This window comes from Schistocerca americana, chromosome 1 (genome assembly GCF_021461395.2).
Source record: "Schistocerca americana isolate TAMUIC-IGC-003095 chromosome 1, iqSchAmer2.1, whole genome shotgun sequence".
NCBI classification, from domain to species: domain Eukaryota; kingdom Metazoa; phylum Arthropoda; class Insecta; order Orthoptera; family Acrididae; genus Schistocerca; species Schistocerca americana.
The window spans coordinates 717,484,527-717,501,768 of record NC_060119.1 but is presented as its reverse complement, the minus strand read 5'-3'; positions in this window follow the sequence as shown (position 1 = coordinate 717,501,768).

Sequence of the window (17,242 nt, the reverse complement as noted above, 5' to 3'; positions counted from 1 at the left end):
GTATATATTCTCGTACATATGCAACTGCACTCCGAAAGCCAACTTACAGTGTGGCCCCCCCTCTCCTTTTACAAGAGTTCTTTCTAGTTATGACTAGTACGATGTATGAGAATATGGAATTTTTTTAAACATCCCGTGTACGCATTAAGTACCGCTCAGAGGGCCGGAATAGTCTATTGTGCAGAATGGTCTAAACTCAGCTGGTCACCATTCAGGATTTATAAGCATCACTGCTCAGAATATCATAGGTGACAGAAACCATGTTTGGTGGATACACATTTTATTTTACCCATCCCTTGTACATAACATTAGCTAAGATTCCTCGATACAAGTGATTACACGTGTCTCTTTCTCCTGGTGGAAGATTTCTTTCTTTTTTTCGGAATGCGTTCGCACGGGAGAATGTTTTATTGTATACATGCACAGTATTTTCTGCCCAATACATTCACGCGGGACGAGAAAAGGAGAGAAGAGACAGCATGCAAGTTTGGTGTATTGCAAGAGACTCTGGGAAACACATTTGATATGCAAGCGCGGTTATTCGGTACTCGTATCGCGTATTTATGCCGGTAATATTTTTAAGACTGCATTACGCTTTGGGGCGAGGAGGCATTCACGAGCGGTGTGCGACCGTATCTCGTCATAACAGGGCTGCCCCTCTCCCCATTCCTTTGGCCGCCATGTAAAAGAGCCCCGCCGGGCTTTTCATCGCTCGTTCGCCCCACAATTCGGCCGGCCAGGGGCGGCAGGGGGTGGCTCACCCCGCCCCCGCCTCACGCCCTCCCACCCCGCCCCCCTTTTCCCGTTTAGCTTATGGGTCGGTCGTTTAAAGGTCGTGTGGCGACCTGACATTGTCGCGGCCATTGTACCGTGTGTTGGCGAGATAAGCTTATCTCCGCACAACACGTCAGCGAACAATGGCGGCGCCCTCGTTTACAGCGTAAATCCGTCGCCCCCGAGCTCTGGACCCCCGACCCGGGGGTCGTTTCCTGCGGGGACACTCCGCCCAAGAAACACTGGCTCAAAAGAGACGAAAAAGTGGGCAGCCGCACGGCAGCCGTGCCGTATCTGACATTAGAGGGGTGTTCCACGTTTGCGAGATCGGTCACTCACATTTTTAAGCTCATTGTCATAGCGCCCTGTAAATCCTGACGTGCATTCGGGACGTGAAGAACGGTTTCGTTCTAGGCAAAAGCGAAACACTGCAGAAGGCCACTGTTGCCTTGAGGGACGAGCGAGCGATGAAGACATTTGTTTTGTATTAAATGCGCCGACGCCGAAATGACTTTATATGTTCTCCAAAAGTGAAAACTTTCTCGCATAATTATATTGATGAAGTCTTATCGGATTAGCAGCATCTTCATGATACAGCGCACTGACGAGTTTGACACTTTATTTTCTGAAAACATACAGAAAATCTGTTGAAACACCCTGCAAAGACGACGTTATACACGGCTGATAACGAGGTTAGATTTCGTAAGCATTAGATGATGTGAGGTAGAAACATAAAGCTAAGAATTAATCAATTACAACGTTTTAGATTTCGTTGTCTTGCATTGGAACACATTTATCTCCCTACGGCTTGAAAATTGACGCATCCAATCAGTTATCATGGTACATACAGTACAAAGAGTAAGGTCAACATTGGAATGGGTTTCTAGCTCTCTGTGATCTTACCTGCAACAACGCAGCAGTCGTCAGCACGAACTCTTCGTGTCTCTTGCGACGTTACCAAACGGTTACTGCTTGTTAGTCCGGTAACGCCATCACAAAAAAAACTCTCTTTGCTTGCAAAATATGAGGTAGAAGATTTTACTTTTTATGTTGTGTATCTAGTTCAGAGTGTCCTGAATCCAAGTTTTCGACATCCAAAACGATCGGGACAACATTTTGTGGAAAAAAAAGAAATTTTGGCACTTTTTCGGGTTTTCGCCTCTTACTCGGAAACTATGCAACCTGCTGTAAATGTTATCCTTACTAAAACAAAAGAGCATTAAGTTTCTCGTGCAGCCGTTTGGCCCTAATCAGTTGTCAAAGAGCGTCCAAATACCAATTATTATGGCGCTACCAGAATCGAACAGCGTGCACAATGGGTTCTTGTCCGAGATGGGCACAGACAAAGGGGAGGACAGATCTGGAGGGAGCTTGAACACGCACGCACCGTGGCACGCGCCTCCGATGGAAACAATCCCCCCCGCCCACCCCCGTCCCACACTTCTTCACCTGGCGTCATTTGTCGGGTCTAGGAGCTCGTGCTATGGGACACACGTGCACCAAGTGATTACGGGTGCCACATCGAAAACAAGCTTTCCCAGAAAATGTGTTGGACGCTTGAGGAGCCCTATTACTTCTCGAAGTGGGCGGAGGAGTTTTCAAGTGCTCCTCAAGCCTCCGCTCGTCGTAGGAAATGACAAAGATTCATTGGAATGAACCAGTTTTTGCAATTCCTGGAAGCTAGTGGGGTTGGAAGAAAAGGCCAAACGCTACCTATCCTCATGACGCATGCGCTCCAAAGTGTCTGATACACTATTGAGAACAGAAACCGACATACCAAGAGCCAAGATGGATAGGCGCACTCGCTCTACATACATCTACATCTACGTCTACATTTATACTCCGCAAGCCACCCAACGGTGTGTGGCGGAGGGCACTTTACGTGCCACTGTCATTATCTCCCTTTCCTGTTCAAGTCGCGTATTGTTCGCGGGAAGAACGACTGCCGGAAAGCCTCCATGCACGCTCGAACCGCTATAATTTTACATTCGTGATCTCCTCGGGAGGTATAAGTAGGGGGAAGCAATATATTCGATACCTCATTCAGAAACGCACCCTCTCGAAACCTGGCGAGCAAGCTACACCGCGATGCAGAGCGCCTCTCTTGCAGAGAGTGCCACTTGAGTTTGCTAAACATCTCCGTAACGCTATCACGCTTACCAAATAACCCTGTGACGAAACGCGCCGCTCTTCTTTGGATCTTCTCTATCTCCTCTGTCAACCCGACCTGGTACGGATCCCACACTGATGAGCAATACTCAAGTATAGGTGGAACGAGTGTTTTGTAAGCCACCCCCTTTGTTGATGGACTACATTTTCTAAGGACTCTCCCAATGAATCTTAACCTGGCACCCGTCTTACCAACAATTAATTTTATATGATCATTCCATTTCAAATCGTTCCGTACGCATACTCCCACATATTTTACAGAAGTAACTGCTACCAGTGTTTGTTCCGCTATCATATAATCATACAATAAAGGATCCTTCTTTCTATGTATTCGCAATACATTACATTTGTCTATGTTAAGGGTCAGCTACCACTCCCTGCAGTCCGCAGCTCGTGGTCGTGAGTTGCGTTCTCGCTTCCCACGCCCGGGTTCCCGGGTTCGATTCCCGGCGGGGTCAGGGATTTTCTCTGCCTAGTGATGACTGGGTGTAGTGTGATGTCCTTAGGTTAGTTAGGTTTAAGTAGTTCTAAGCTCTAGGGGACTGATGACCATAGATGTTAAGTCCCATAGTGCTCAGAGCCATTTGAACCACTCCCTGCACCAAGTGCCTATCCGCTGCAGATCTTTCTGCATTTCGCTGCAATTTTCTAATGCTGCAACTTCTCTGTATACCACAGCAAAAAAATGGTTCAAATGGCTCTGAGCACTATGGGACTCAATTGCTGAGGTCATTAGTCCCCTAGAACTTAGAACTAGTTAAACTTAACTAACCTAAGGACATCACAAACATCGAGCCTGCGACCGTAGCGGTCTTGCGGTTCCAGACTGCAGCGCCTTTAACCGCACGGCTACTTCGGCCGGCTATACCACAGCATTATCCGCGGAAAGCCGCATGGAACTTCCGACACTATCTACTAGGTCATTTATATATATTGTGACTTGGCAGGTCAAATGATGCCTACACACACCAGTAACATTTGCGTTCAAGCTCGTTCCGCATTGGCGGCGACAGATTCCTATCGACAATCAGTTCCATTATTTGTCCTATTGAACCCTCCCACTTCAGGACTTCGGATATAAAATCACTCAGAGTACCTTTCGCCAAGGGGTAAAGTAATGCTAACATCAATGGTGAGGTGTTTCCAAGGCATCCGTGTGAAATTCAAATTGAACCAACAGTCAAAAAAACTGCTGGACACGGCCCAAGGTATCGAGTGAAAGCTCTGAAATAGCGTTGAGTAGATACATAATTGGGTTGGGTAATCTATCGAAGTGTTTAGCAGGATGGGCTACCTAAACCTTGGGCCCCAGACGCCTGATCAAAGAACTGATTCATGGGGATAACTGCTGGACTTGTTCCCGTTTCCTGATTTTCCAAGCTTAAGGACGCTACTTGGACCTACAAATCTCTCGCTTGGTCACTCAACTGCCACACCCTGGTAACTTCAGGCTGGCTAAGTTGAAAGGAGGCAATGTCCCTGAAACGATTCCCGAAATGTACTAGGTTGGCCTGAATTCTATCAGTTTGCCTAACAGTAGGTTGACTGTGCCGCAGAAAGGTCAAGTTCCACTGCACCTCATCCAACGTCGAGGAAATATTATCGAGAGAAACACCTGCCTCCCCAGTGGTGCTCGCCGAAACGTAAAGCGGGGTGTCCAACGCCGCGTGCAACCTGGCCGCCAGCTCTGGAACACTACTCTCAGTGCTAAGCTCTCGACTTCTTTCATACTGCAAGTGCTCCTTCCTTAGATGCCCGATTCTGAGGTAGTCCCTTGGATTTATAGCGAGCTAGATCCCTGCGAACAACGAAATAAATTAGTGCAATGCTCGGCAGCCAGTAAGGTTCAAAATGGCTCTGAGCACTATGGGACTCAACTGCTGTGGTCATCAGTCCCCTAGAACTTAGAACTACTTAAACCTAACTAACCTAAGGACATCACACACATCCATGCCCGAGGCAGGATTCGAACCTGCGACCGTAGCGGTCGTGCGGTTCCAGACTGTAGCGCCTTTAACCGCTCGGCCACTCCGGCCGGCAGCCAGTAAGGGATCCTTATTCACTAGAGGAAATGATCACAAGAAATGACAAATGGCCAGAGAAGGGTAGATAATTCTAATCCCTGCCCCCCTGCCAACAGAACGCAACCACCCTTGTGAACGCCAGTTGAAACCTCCAATTATGGATAAAGGGATATGAGGCAAAAAGTTAAGGCCCATGTACCATCATGTATCATTTCCTGTTTCTATTTTTTTTTTGACATAAATATCTCTGAAACAGATAGGCCTTTGGCAATCACAAGTTCAGTTAATTACAACACATACAACACAGATTGAGAAAGATGTCAGATCTCAATTATACGGCAATAAAAACAAGAAGGCCTTGAGTAATAAGAGTTTCAGCTAATCCAAATTACGAAAAAGCTCTTAATTTAATTAAAAGGAAACAGGCCTTCAGTAACAACAACTTCAGTTAAGTAGAATTAACAGACAGAAAACACGCAGGCCTTCAGTGATAACAGCTACAGATAAGTGAAATTACCAGACAGAAAGCAGGCAGGCCTTCAGTAATAATACAAGTACACGACAATATTCGATACCATGGCTGGTTCCTCTGAAAAGGCCCCCGTTCATCCGTTTTGGTCCGGTTGACAGCGAGCGACGTGATATAGTGGAGTGGTCTGGGATTCAAGATGGTTCAAATGGCTCTGAGCACTATGCGACTCAACTTCTGAGGTCATTAGTCGCCTAGAATTTAGAACAATTAAACCTAACTAAGTGAGATTACCAAATAAAAAACAGACAGGCCTCGAATGATAACAGCTTCAATTACGTAAAATTACCAAAAGGAAACAACAGACCTCCTTTAATAAAAGTTTCAGTTAAGTAAAATTACCAAATAAAAAACAGGCAGACCTTCAAGTATAACAGCTAAGACCTCAAAATCCAAAACTTAACTCAAGTTCACGAATCGGAGCCGAAGCTTGTCGGTTCAAAAGGGAGCCCAGAATTCAGCACAGCGAAACTGGCTTCAACTCTCTCATCGGTGTTCCACGTCCCCAATCTGGCTGGCCAGGCTACGCACAAAGACGGCACTCGACTTTAGCCACGGTCCACAAATATGCCCAACAATCACTCGCTGGACTCCGTGCCCAAGACGCTTGTGCAGGTGCTCGCCTTTTCTCGTCGGGCGGACCTCTCTCATCGTCCTCCTTGCTCAGTTACCACTCCCCAAGTCGCCAACACACGACACGCCCCGCCCCACCGACAACCTCGAACGAAGGTCTTAGTGACCTCAATTCGGAGGGACATCACACGACAGATCGAGCTAGTGGCGCCAGGAATTCGGAAGGCGACGCCAGCAATTTCGCCACGGCTCAACGCTGGCAGTGTCGGCGAAGTTTTATTATACAAAGCACGGAGAATATCTTTCGTGTAACAGTAACATCAGTGGCGCGGGTGCGCGCCGTCGTGGAGGTAAAGGCAGAAAAATAGTTGTGAAACATCTGAGATGTGGAGCAGCCATATGTTCAAATATTTCAAGTGGCTCTGAGCACTATGGGACTTAACATCTAAGGTCATCAGTCCCCTAGAACTTAGAACTACTTAAACCTAACCAACCTAAGGACATCACACACATCCATGCCTGAGACAGCATTCGAACCTGCTACCGTAGCAGTCGCGCGGTTCCGGACTGAAGCGCCTAGAACCGCTCGGTTACCACGGCCGGCGATAGCCATATGTGTTGGCGCGCTAGTGCTACGGTTTTTGCGTCGATAATGTTGTAATATGTGGTCAGGCAAATCATCAGTGGGCGAGCAAGCATGTGGGTACACTATATGGTCGCAAGATGCTTTTGGAAGTAATGAAGAATACTGCGTGGCCTACATTTATTCAAACTGCTCACTAATCAAGAGGAGTAAAGCAAGATCGCAAAGTAAGTTCCAGGCAGTATTTTTGTCGTTGTGTAATGGGCTTACCAGTGTCTTAGTAACGTTTGAAACATTATAGTGTGTGTCGTCAAAGTACAAATTTGTCGAGAGATACTTCATTGACCCGAGTCGTTAATCATCAGCAGGGTCCTGTGCTTTCACCATAAATTCCGAGAAAGTCACAAGTGAAAGAAATAGACAAAAGAAGCCAATTCTGGTAACATTATTACAGAAAAATAGTTGTTGCAGTAAATGAAAGTTTTTACTGTTTCTGTTCGAAAAGCAATCAGTGCAGGGTATTAAGTAAAGAATAATAGATTCAGACAGCATTTTCGTAAGTTACGTAACATAGTATAGTTTCTATAATGTGTTGCTAGCCATTACTTATTGTAGGTGGTCATCAAAGTAACTAACGTTAGTGCATTCCATATTAACGTTTGTTTATGTTCATGTCACACGTGTCTTTAATACGTACGTTAGAGAGTGCAGATTTTCCAGTTGCTGCTTTTCTTTCTCACACAATATTTATGTTATTTCAGAATTATGACAGTCTTTTACCAAAATTTCGTCCGCAGCTCGTGGTCGTGCGATAGCGTTCTCGCTTCCCGCGCCCGGGTTCCCGTGTTCGATTCCCGGCGGGGTCAGGGATTTTCTCTGCCTCGTGATGACTGGGTGTTGTGTGATATCCTTAGGTTAGTTAGGTTTAAGTAGATCTAAGTTCTAGGGGACTGATGACCATAGATGTTAAGTCCCATAGTGCTCAGAGCCATTTGAACCAAAATTTCCTTTTACTTGCTGAAGCTGGCAACGATCTTATTCTGCATCTAAATTCATTCACACCAATTTCGGAATTCAAAACTGCGGCTAACGACAGTCAACTCTAACTTATTACCATTTTTTACATTTCGATCGTTGTTGTATGTAGTGATAAACCTACGCGCGATAGCGATCTTGTAGTAAATATTTATTTCCTATCTGTAAGCATTGATCTTCAGATTAGATGCCTTGTTTCCAGTAACAGCTGTACATTAGGTACACGTGTTACAATAAAACCGTACATGTAGCGTAAAGCGTAGGTACGTCCTAAGCACAGTATTCTTCAATGGATAATCTTAACGTAAGTATGAACATGTGACTTACCTGCCGTAGTGCTAAAACGACTGTTACACCGACCCAGGAAAAAAACCTCGCTGTCAGTCCGCAAACGACGATGCGACGTACAATTTTGAGTTAAGCAGCCACGTGCAAGGTTTCACTTTTACGTGATTAAAGTTTAAAATGTGTTCCTGTTTCTGTAGTTTGTCACTGGCTGCCATTAGGCGAGAAAACTAAGATAAAAGTTTAACGTCCTGTCGACAGCGAGGACATTAGAGACGGAGGGTTAGGAAAGGAAATTGACACTATTCTTTCCAAACGATACATCCTGTCATTTTTAGGGAAACCATGAAAATCCTAAGAGTGGATGGTCAATCGGGGATCTGAACGAATCCGAATCGAAGTCCTATTAAGTGGAAAGAATTGTATATACTCTACTCTTCCGTATTTGGTGGACTCCTTTTTTCATTACAGCACAGGCCTAATTAAGCGTTTGAGTGTTTTTCACAAAACGATGTGCACGAGAGTCATGTTTATTAGCAAAAAAAAGGCACAAGATTTTCGTTTCTTTGAAAGAGGTTAGTTTGCTGTTGACGTTAGGTATGTTATGGGTATTAGTGGATCCACTGCGAGAACTGTTAACGATAGTGAGGAATCGATTCAGAAAAGAGTGCTCAGTATAATGGGAATGACTAAGTCTTGTCGGAGGCTATGAAAGAACTAAAAAACATTAAGCTGTTGGATCCTAAACAACAGAAGGCAGCATATATGTCTCTTTCTGGAGTTGCAAATTACGCCATAACTACGATAGCATTTGTAGATCTCAATAAAGAACAGGGCAGTCCGTCACATTTCCCTCGTAATTCGTATCGTTTAAAGCTGGGGTGTACACTGCGGGTGACAAACCCCTCACTGTGACTACGTAAGGTCCACAAGCAAAATAAAAAAAAAGTAGATAACTAGTTTACATAATTTGTTTCACAAATATTCGCTTGATTTAACAAATATAAACTGACGGAAAAAATCACAACACCAAAAGTAATTAATTTAGAGTAACGAAATTTCGGGAATACATTTGTCTAGGTAACATAGGTAAGTGACTGATATTGCAAGATCACAGGCTAATGGAAGCTCGAGGCGAGCCATTGCAAATATGTAATTAAAAAAAAATGTCGTGTGACTAGGGCCTCCCGTCGGGTAGACCGTTCGCCGGGTGCAAGTCTTTCAAATTGACGCCACCTCGGCGACTTGCGCGTCGATGGGGATGAAATGATGATGATTAGGACAACACAACAACCAGTCCCTGAGCGGAGAAAATCTCTGACCCAGCCGGGAATCTAACCCGGGCCTTAGGATTGGCATTCTAGCGCGCTGACCACTTTTTTATTTTTTATTTTTTATTCTTTTTATTTTATTTTCAGTATCACTTTATGCGTTTGGTCGTTTACTAGTCGATAGTTATGAATATTACATTATTTGTGACAGTAAAAATTTGTAGACTGCCAAATAACACATTACGGCTGAAGACCATTTTAAGAATTCAAGATAATTAAAAAGAAACCTTACAGACAGGATTTTACACATTACGGCTGAAAGCTACAAATTTTAAATCAAATGAGGCTGAAGGCCTAAATACAGAGCAAACAAGAATTTTAAATAAAACACGATTGAAGGCCTAATCTTAAAATACTTCTCATAAGGTTCGGCTGAAGGCCATATACTGAACATAGAACAGAGAAAATTAATGCACAGCTGAAGGCCTGGCACCGTACTTGTGACAAAAGAAAATCACAATCACAAACAACAGAACAGTGGTGCTCAGAAATGTTCCAAGGGTCGTCCCGGGGAGGAAATTCTAACAACAGTTTAGGTGAGGCAGACAACCAAACATAACACTAAGTAATCGGGAGGCAGCGCGATCAAGGGACGGCTGAAAAACCAACCAACAACGTAATCAATTCCCTTCCACCCAACCAACGACACGACAGCCAAAATATCAACGAGGACGAGAAGTGCAGCAGGACTATGTCTTAAAAATTGGCGTCTAAACACAGTCAAGGCACAATAACCACCCAAAGAAAAAGAGAGAACATCATCAAGCTGTCGAACTACACGTCATGCCGGGCAGCATCAACATGGCGAGGAAAACACACTGCCGGAAAACTACGCCAACGACTAGGGCAGGTAACTGGAACGTTAACAGCCACAAGGCAGAAGATAACACTGGTGCACTTCACTAATAAATTATAATCATTTCGAAAGTTAAACATCATACAGGAAGGTGGCTGCAAAATTTTGCCAACTCCAGCACACCATCACGTTGCTTTTTGTGGGAACAGCCCAGGAAGCAACAGCAACCAATGAAGAGATGTCAAAGCAGTTGAGATTTCATAACAGGTTCACTGATTTCTCAACTGCAGTATCCAGGTTCGTTGGGCGACGAACTTCGCATCACTCGCAGCTAGTGCCACACAGCTCCGGCCACAAGTGCATGCCGCTAGCAGCCCCGTCCTGACCTCACGCCGTGGAGACTTCCTCGCTGCTCCGTCGCAGCCGACCAACTTCCTCACACACACCGCGACACGGAAATATACTGGCCACACCAAAGAAGGTACGGCAGTATTAGTATCGATAAACGCTGCTTCTGCCTCTGACGGAGGCAAGTGAGCAATTCGTTCAGGTAGTAACTGAGGCAGCAATAAGACGCCACTCAATGGTGACAAAACGCAAAAAAAAAAAGAAAAACGGCATCAGCGCGAGCCGACCACGGCTTAGTCGCCTCACAAAACTTGGCCTCTTCGTGGGTACAACTTCTTCAAGACAAGAAGAGCGAGAGTTGAAACTGTTTCCTGAATCAATTTCGAAGTCGCAAAACACTTCCAGATAAGATTATTTCAAGTCAGTTTCCAATCCTTACCTTTTGTCATATGGGACATAACATTGCAGCCAGATCTAAACTCCCTCTCACGTAGGCCAACCGGCTAATTCCCTTCTCACGAATAGTGTTGCCCAGTCTCAGGCAATAGTTACACTTGAGACGTGACAGTTCAAAAATGGTTCAAATGGCTCTGAGCACTATGGGACTTACCTGCTGAGTACATCAGTCCCCTAGAACTTAGAACTACTTAAACCTAACTAACCTAAGGACAGCGCACACATCCATGCCCGAGGCAGGATTCGAACCTGCGACCGTAGCAGTCGCGTGGTTCTAGACTGTAGCGCCTAGAACCGCTCGGCCACTCTGTCTGGCTGAGACGGGTCAGTATGGTGACGGCCAAATTACTGTAATAATAATAATAATAATAAAAGCAGCCAGTCAGAATCACCTGTTCCCAGATTATGTTTTGTTTCCTGTTTTCATGCATTTCTCCGGCTGTCAGCTGCACTGGCTGGTCTCAGATATCACTGCCGAGAGCCGGATTAGCCGTAGCCTGAATACGACAAGCGCCGTGTTTTCTTGCTCGCGAGCGACACGGCAGAGTGGGCTGGGCCGCAGCCGCGCGCCCGTCCGTCCTTTGAAAGCGGCGACGCAACTTTGGAGCCGCCGCCACGAGGAGCCGTGCTGCCCGCCTCGGCCCGCGGCCGCTCGTTTAATCTCCAGCCACGCAGTTGCCAAAGTCAACAATAAGCGATATTCTCCGGCGGGCCGGCACTCAAACTTTTCACATTTTTACACTTTCGGAACGTGCCATAAACGCGAGCTTTCCAGAAACTTGCTGGAGTACTCTTTCCAAAGGGAAAAGAATGATTCGTCTTTTAAATGCCAACATTCTGAGCAGCTTCTCCTTTTGAATCAGCCCGCGCAGAAAAGCGTTTTCAGGACCTGATCGTAAGTACTTAGACGTCACGTTTGGGAATCAGCATCTCTGAAACGAAGGTACGTTAGAATTTTGTCGACACAGCGATCATTGGAGACGAAACGCAACTTAAGGTGAGAAAGAGTAACAGGGACAAATACGGCAATGACTGTTTTGAAGGAGGCACCATCGCATTCGCGAGAACAGATTTGGGAAATTGTACAACATTGCAGTCAAGATACCCTGACAGGTATCTGAACACCCCCCCCCCCCCCCCCCCCCCCGGTTTAAATGGTGATCCATTGTCACTACTAAAGCGTCCGCCCCCGGTAGCTGAGTGGTCAGCGCGACAGACTGTCAATCCAAAGAGCCCCGGTTCGATTCCTGGCTGGGTCGGAGATTTTCTCCGCTCAGGGACTGGGTGTTGTGTTGTCCTAATCATCATCACTTCATCCCCATCGACGCGGAAGTCGCCTAAGTGGCGTCAAATCGAAAGTCTTCCACCAGGTGAGCGGCCTACCCGACGGGAGGCCCTAGCCACATGCCATTATTATTATTACTACTAAAGCGCCGTCTTGTCTTTGTCTTTCTATACTTGGGGGGCTAGACTCAAGTGGGTATCTTGTGGCACATTCTAATGTTCCTCACAATGTATGCCTAGACAAACCTACGTGGAGAGTGCAAACATCGAAACATACACCAGGAAAAAAATATTAGTGAGTGCCTTAAAAGATCACACTGATCACTTTGGAAAGCTACAGATGATGAAGAACTGGTACTCGACGTCATGTTACCCTTCACAGTTGACGTGAGTCGTGGCAGTGAAGTGGTGAGCATTTGTCAGTCGGTTGTGTGGTATCAGTATGGTAGAATCGAACGGCACAGATAACAAAAATGGAAAAGGAGTTATCATTTTCGGATGTGGCATGATCACACCGTGAATGAAGTTGACCTATTTATTGGTGTATCGGAGTCGATGGTACAAGGAGACTACAAAGAAAGTTGAACTCTTCACAACCATGAAAACGGTGTAACAACACTGGTCGTAAAAATGTTCTTAACTGAAAGTAACTGGTGTCGGGTTGTCACGCCTTGTCGATCGGTTTCAGACAAGAATAGCTGCTGTCAGTGAATGCAGGCCTATCTCAACCAGTTACCGCGCGAACAATGTGAAGGGAACTACGTGCAACACATGTAGGGCTAGGGTGCTTCGCAAAAGGGCACCGTTCACATTGGCAAATGAAGTTGCACATTTTAATTGATTCAACTTGGCCTTTTGGTGAAACACTGTATTCTATATTAATCAAACGAAGCACTTTTTTCCTTTGTTTCTCAAACTTGATTGTTATTGGTATTGTACGCCCTAGATTTCGAAATAGAATCTCATTGACGGGATTGTTTTCACTGTTGAGTTCCGCTTCGAACTGAGCCCAGATGACCAGCAGAGAAGTGCCTGAAGACTCCACAGACAGTCGCTGTAAGCCAACCTTACTGTCGGCCGGTAACCATGCGGCCCGACAACCGGGACCTTTTTGGTTGTCATCCGCGGCACCCTTACAACACAGCAGTACGTAGACCGTATTCTATGCCCTATTTTGTTGCCTTAATGGCAAGCCACCCTGGGGTTACATTTCAGCAAGACAATACCCGCCCGCAAAGAGCGATAATTTCTGCTGCTTATCTTCGTTATTGCCAAACCCTACGTTGGTCAGCTAGGTCGCCCGACCTCTCCTCATCTGAGAAAGTTTGGAGCATTAAGGACAGGGCCCTCCAATGAGCTCCGAATTTTGACGATCTGACGGGCCAGTTGGGTAGCATTTGACAGGATACAGCTCAGGAGGACTCCAACAATTCTGCCAATCGATGCCAGTAACTGCTTGCATAAATGACAGAGGTGGACCACCACGTTATTGACTTGCTCAATTTGTGAAGCTCCTTCTCTTGAATAAAACATCCAATTTTTCTGAAATTGTATTTGTTTATCTATACATGTGCATCAAAAATCTACTAATTTCCGTCCCATTCGGATAATTCGCGGTGCGCCAATTTCTTTTTTTTGTGTTGTAGTATAAATGAACTGAGTTCGCTCATTCACTAGTAAATACGGGGATACACACATTTGCTTGTTTTTTCATTCCTAATGTTTCTCATTGACGGAGATTTGTACACGTTACCTCTGCGTGTAGGAATTCTCCATCTATTACATATCTGTGGTAGAAAGGAGATTGTGGATCATGACACATTCCTCCCAGCTTCCTGTAAAAGTCCAACAGCATACAAACGAGCAGTATTTCACCACATGATCCACCACCTCCTTTTTATGCTTGTCTCGCAAGAAGACTATGACCAGGAGCTTAATAAAAACGGTAGCTACAAATAATGAATCTGAGTACAAAATTATTGACAACGTCCTCAAAAAAAACTGAAGAAGTGATCCACATCTCTACAGTACCCAGTGAACAACATACATGATCGAAAACGAAATGGTGTAGCTTATTTTTTATAAGTACAGTTTCTAATAGGAAAAGGAAAATTTTAAAGGTAACGGGTTTCTCTCTGTTTTTGTATGTGACACAGACATTAGGAAGGTGTTTCTTTAATTCAAAAGATAAATTGTCGGCCATCAGGTAAAGTGGACTGTATACGACCATCTGTCAAGAGTGTCAGTCCTGCTATATTGGACAGACTGGGACGTCAGTATGTAGTACGCTCAAAGAACCAAATTGAAATGGCTCCAAGCACTGTGGGACTCAACATCTGAGGTCATCAGTCGCCTAGACTTAGAACTACTTAAACCTAACTAACCTAAAGACATAACATAGTTTCATGCCCGATGCAGGATTCGAACCTGCGACCGTAGCAGCAGCGTAATTCCGGTCGGCTCTCAAAGAAGCCCATGGAAGCTGGGGACAAAAGAAGCTAGATCCGTCTTTTGCCAAACATTGCTTGGACCTAAGTCACAAATACGCACTAGATCTGGAAGTCCCTCACACAGTGGGAAAAGGTGCATAGCACACTCAATTACAAATACCGGGGAAAGAAAGACAGATCTGGGAGTCCCCGCATTTTCTATTTAACGAGCAAACTCAGTTGAATTATTCGCCTCTTTTTAGACTACATTACAACCTCTTCAGAGGAGAAGATCTTTCGTGCCTTCATTCATAACTACATAATGACGCAGATTCCAATTCCTGTGCACATAGTTCTACTGGAGTGTATGTTTATTCATACTTAATGTAAATTATAACCTAATGACTGTTGCAGGATGCAGATGTGTGCCAAAACTGTCAACAGACGCAGCTTTTATACACAATCCAGGCACATTAATGTGACCACCGTCTGTGTTCGACGTCAACGTGCAATAATCACTCGCAGACACAAGTAGCACCACTAGCAGTGGAAGACATATAAAGCGCGCCCAGGGGACGCAGAAAACGATGGAGTCGTAGTAATACAGAAACAGAGTGATTTATCTGACATCCCAAACGGCATGATCATTGGCTTTCGGGCCACGGCTGGAAGCATTTCCGAAAAGGTTTAACTTGTAAACTGTTCGTCTGTCGTCGTGGTTAAAGTATTCTGTGCTTGGCTAAATGGTGCTATCCAATAACGTCCTAAAGCAAACACCCTCTAACAATCGACGGAAGGGTCCAGGCTGGACGGTATTCCTTGGGTGATCTCGTCATTCTGGAAGGCACAATGGACCAACGCAAGTATGCATCTATCCTTGGGAATTATGTCCACCCATACATGCAGTCTGCCTTTCCTCGGCACGATGGCGTGCGCCAGCAGAACAATGCAAAGTGTCACACAAGTCGCAGTATAGTGCGTGGTTCGCAGAACACCAGCATGAGTTCATTTCTCTGGCCACCAAACTCCCTGGATTAAAACCATATCGAGAATCTGTGGGACCACCTCGACCGGGCTGTTCGAATCATGGATTCTCATCCGAGAAACTTGGAGAGCAGCTGCATGTCTCCACATTCCTATTGCTGCCTTCAAGGACCTCATTGACTCTCTTCTTGCACATCTTGTACCAATGAGCCCTGCAAAAGGTGGTTATTCAGGCTTTTGACGGATGGTCACATTAATGTCACCCTTTATTCTAAATATTCATGATGAGCTTGCTGTCGACAGTAACGTTCCGATAAGAGAACAGCCGTGTTCAAAGAACTGCACGCGTGTGTTCCTGATATGATGAGCACGCAACCATCCTATAGCACCTCGAATGATCCACTAAATCATCCGTCTTTATCCCATAGAAACTGTGTGGGACTTTCTGGAACAGCGGATGAAACTTAACAGTTAGCATCCCTGAAATTTGGTGGCTCTATGGGTTCTAACCATCAGTGACTCTCTTCTTTGCCTCACTGCCGTTATCAAAGCTAGACGGGGTGCTGCACGGTACATGTGTGATGTCTGCTGGGGGTTACATTTGTTTGTCTAATGTGCTAATGTATCACAATTAGTTGCGTGATAATTACCATTACAGAACTCTACGTGTATTTTTAATTTGAATGTTCACTGTGGTGACACCTCCATGAGCACGTCTTAGCATTGAAAGCATCGAATCGTGGATTGAATATGTTCAGTGAGAAGATTTGTTTCCTGAATCCACAAAGGACCAATAACAGATGCTATTAACCTTTTTTAAAGCATCTTAAATGGTTGTATGTCTTATCTGTTTTATTTTAAATTGACAAAATAAGCAGTTGACTTCGTTTGGAGACACTGTGACACGTATCAAGGCAAAACCAGGCGTCACTGGCTACTTAAAAGTTAGTTCCACTGTGTTACACAGCTCCTAGTGACCACTAAATCTCCCCACAGTGGCACAGGGCAAAGTGGAGCGTTAGCGGTTGTCTCGAGAGCGGTGGCATGTGGTGACAAGCTCTGGACTGTCGACATTGTGTGTAACTTACAGGGTGTGACTTTAAAGTCCTGTCGAGGTCTCTTATTTCTTCTTTCAGTAACATCTTTGTGTACTTGAATAACGTATGCGTACATGCAGAGACGTCGTTGATATGCATGTGTGTGGGCGCCACGGTGTGTATGTGTTGCATGGTTATGTGTGTGGATTTGTGTTTTACTTGCATTTGGATGTGTGGTAGCGTGGCCCCCTTGTATGGCAGTGTATTTGCGTGTGTCATTGAGTCTGTGGAAAGAAATATGTGAATGCATGTTTGTATCTGAAAGAGGTAATAGTGGTTTGAGTTTTGTGGTTCTCTGCCTGGTACAAAAGAGGTGATGTGGTGACGAAACATGTGAATGCAACAAGGTAATCCCCTCATAAACAAAGTTAGCAACCCACGACTGACCTAAAAAAAGGTCAAAATAAAGCTAAGAAAATGCACATAGGCTAAACGATGAAAAATGACCTTGAACACGAGGTTAGGTAAGAGTTATGAACCACTTGAGAAATTCATTTAATTTATGAAAAAGTCCAATAAATGTCATAAATCGCAAAATATTTGAA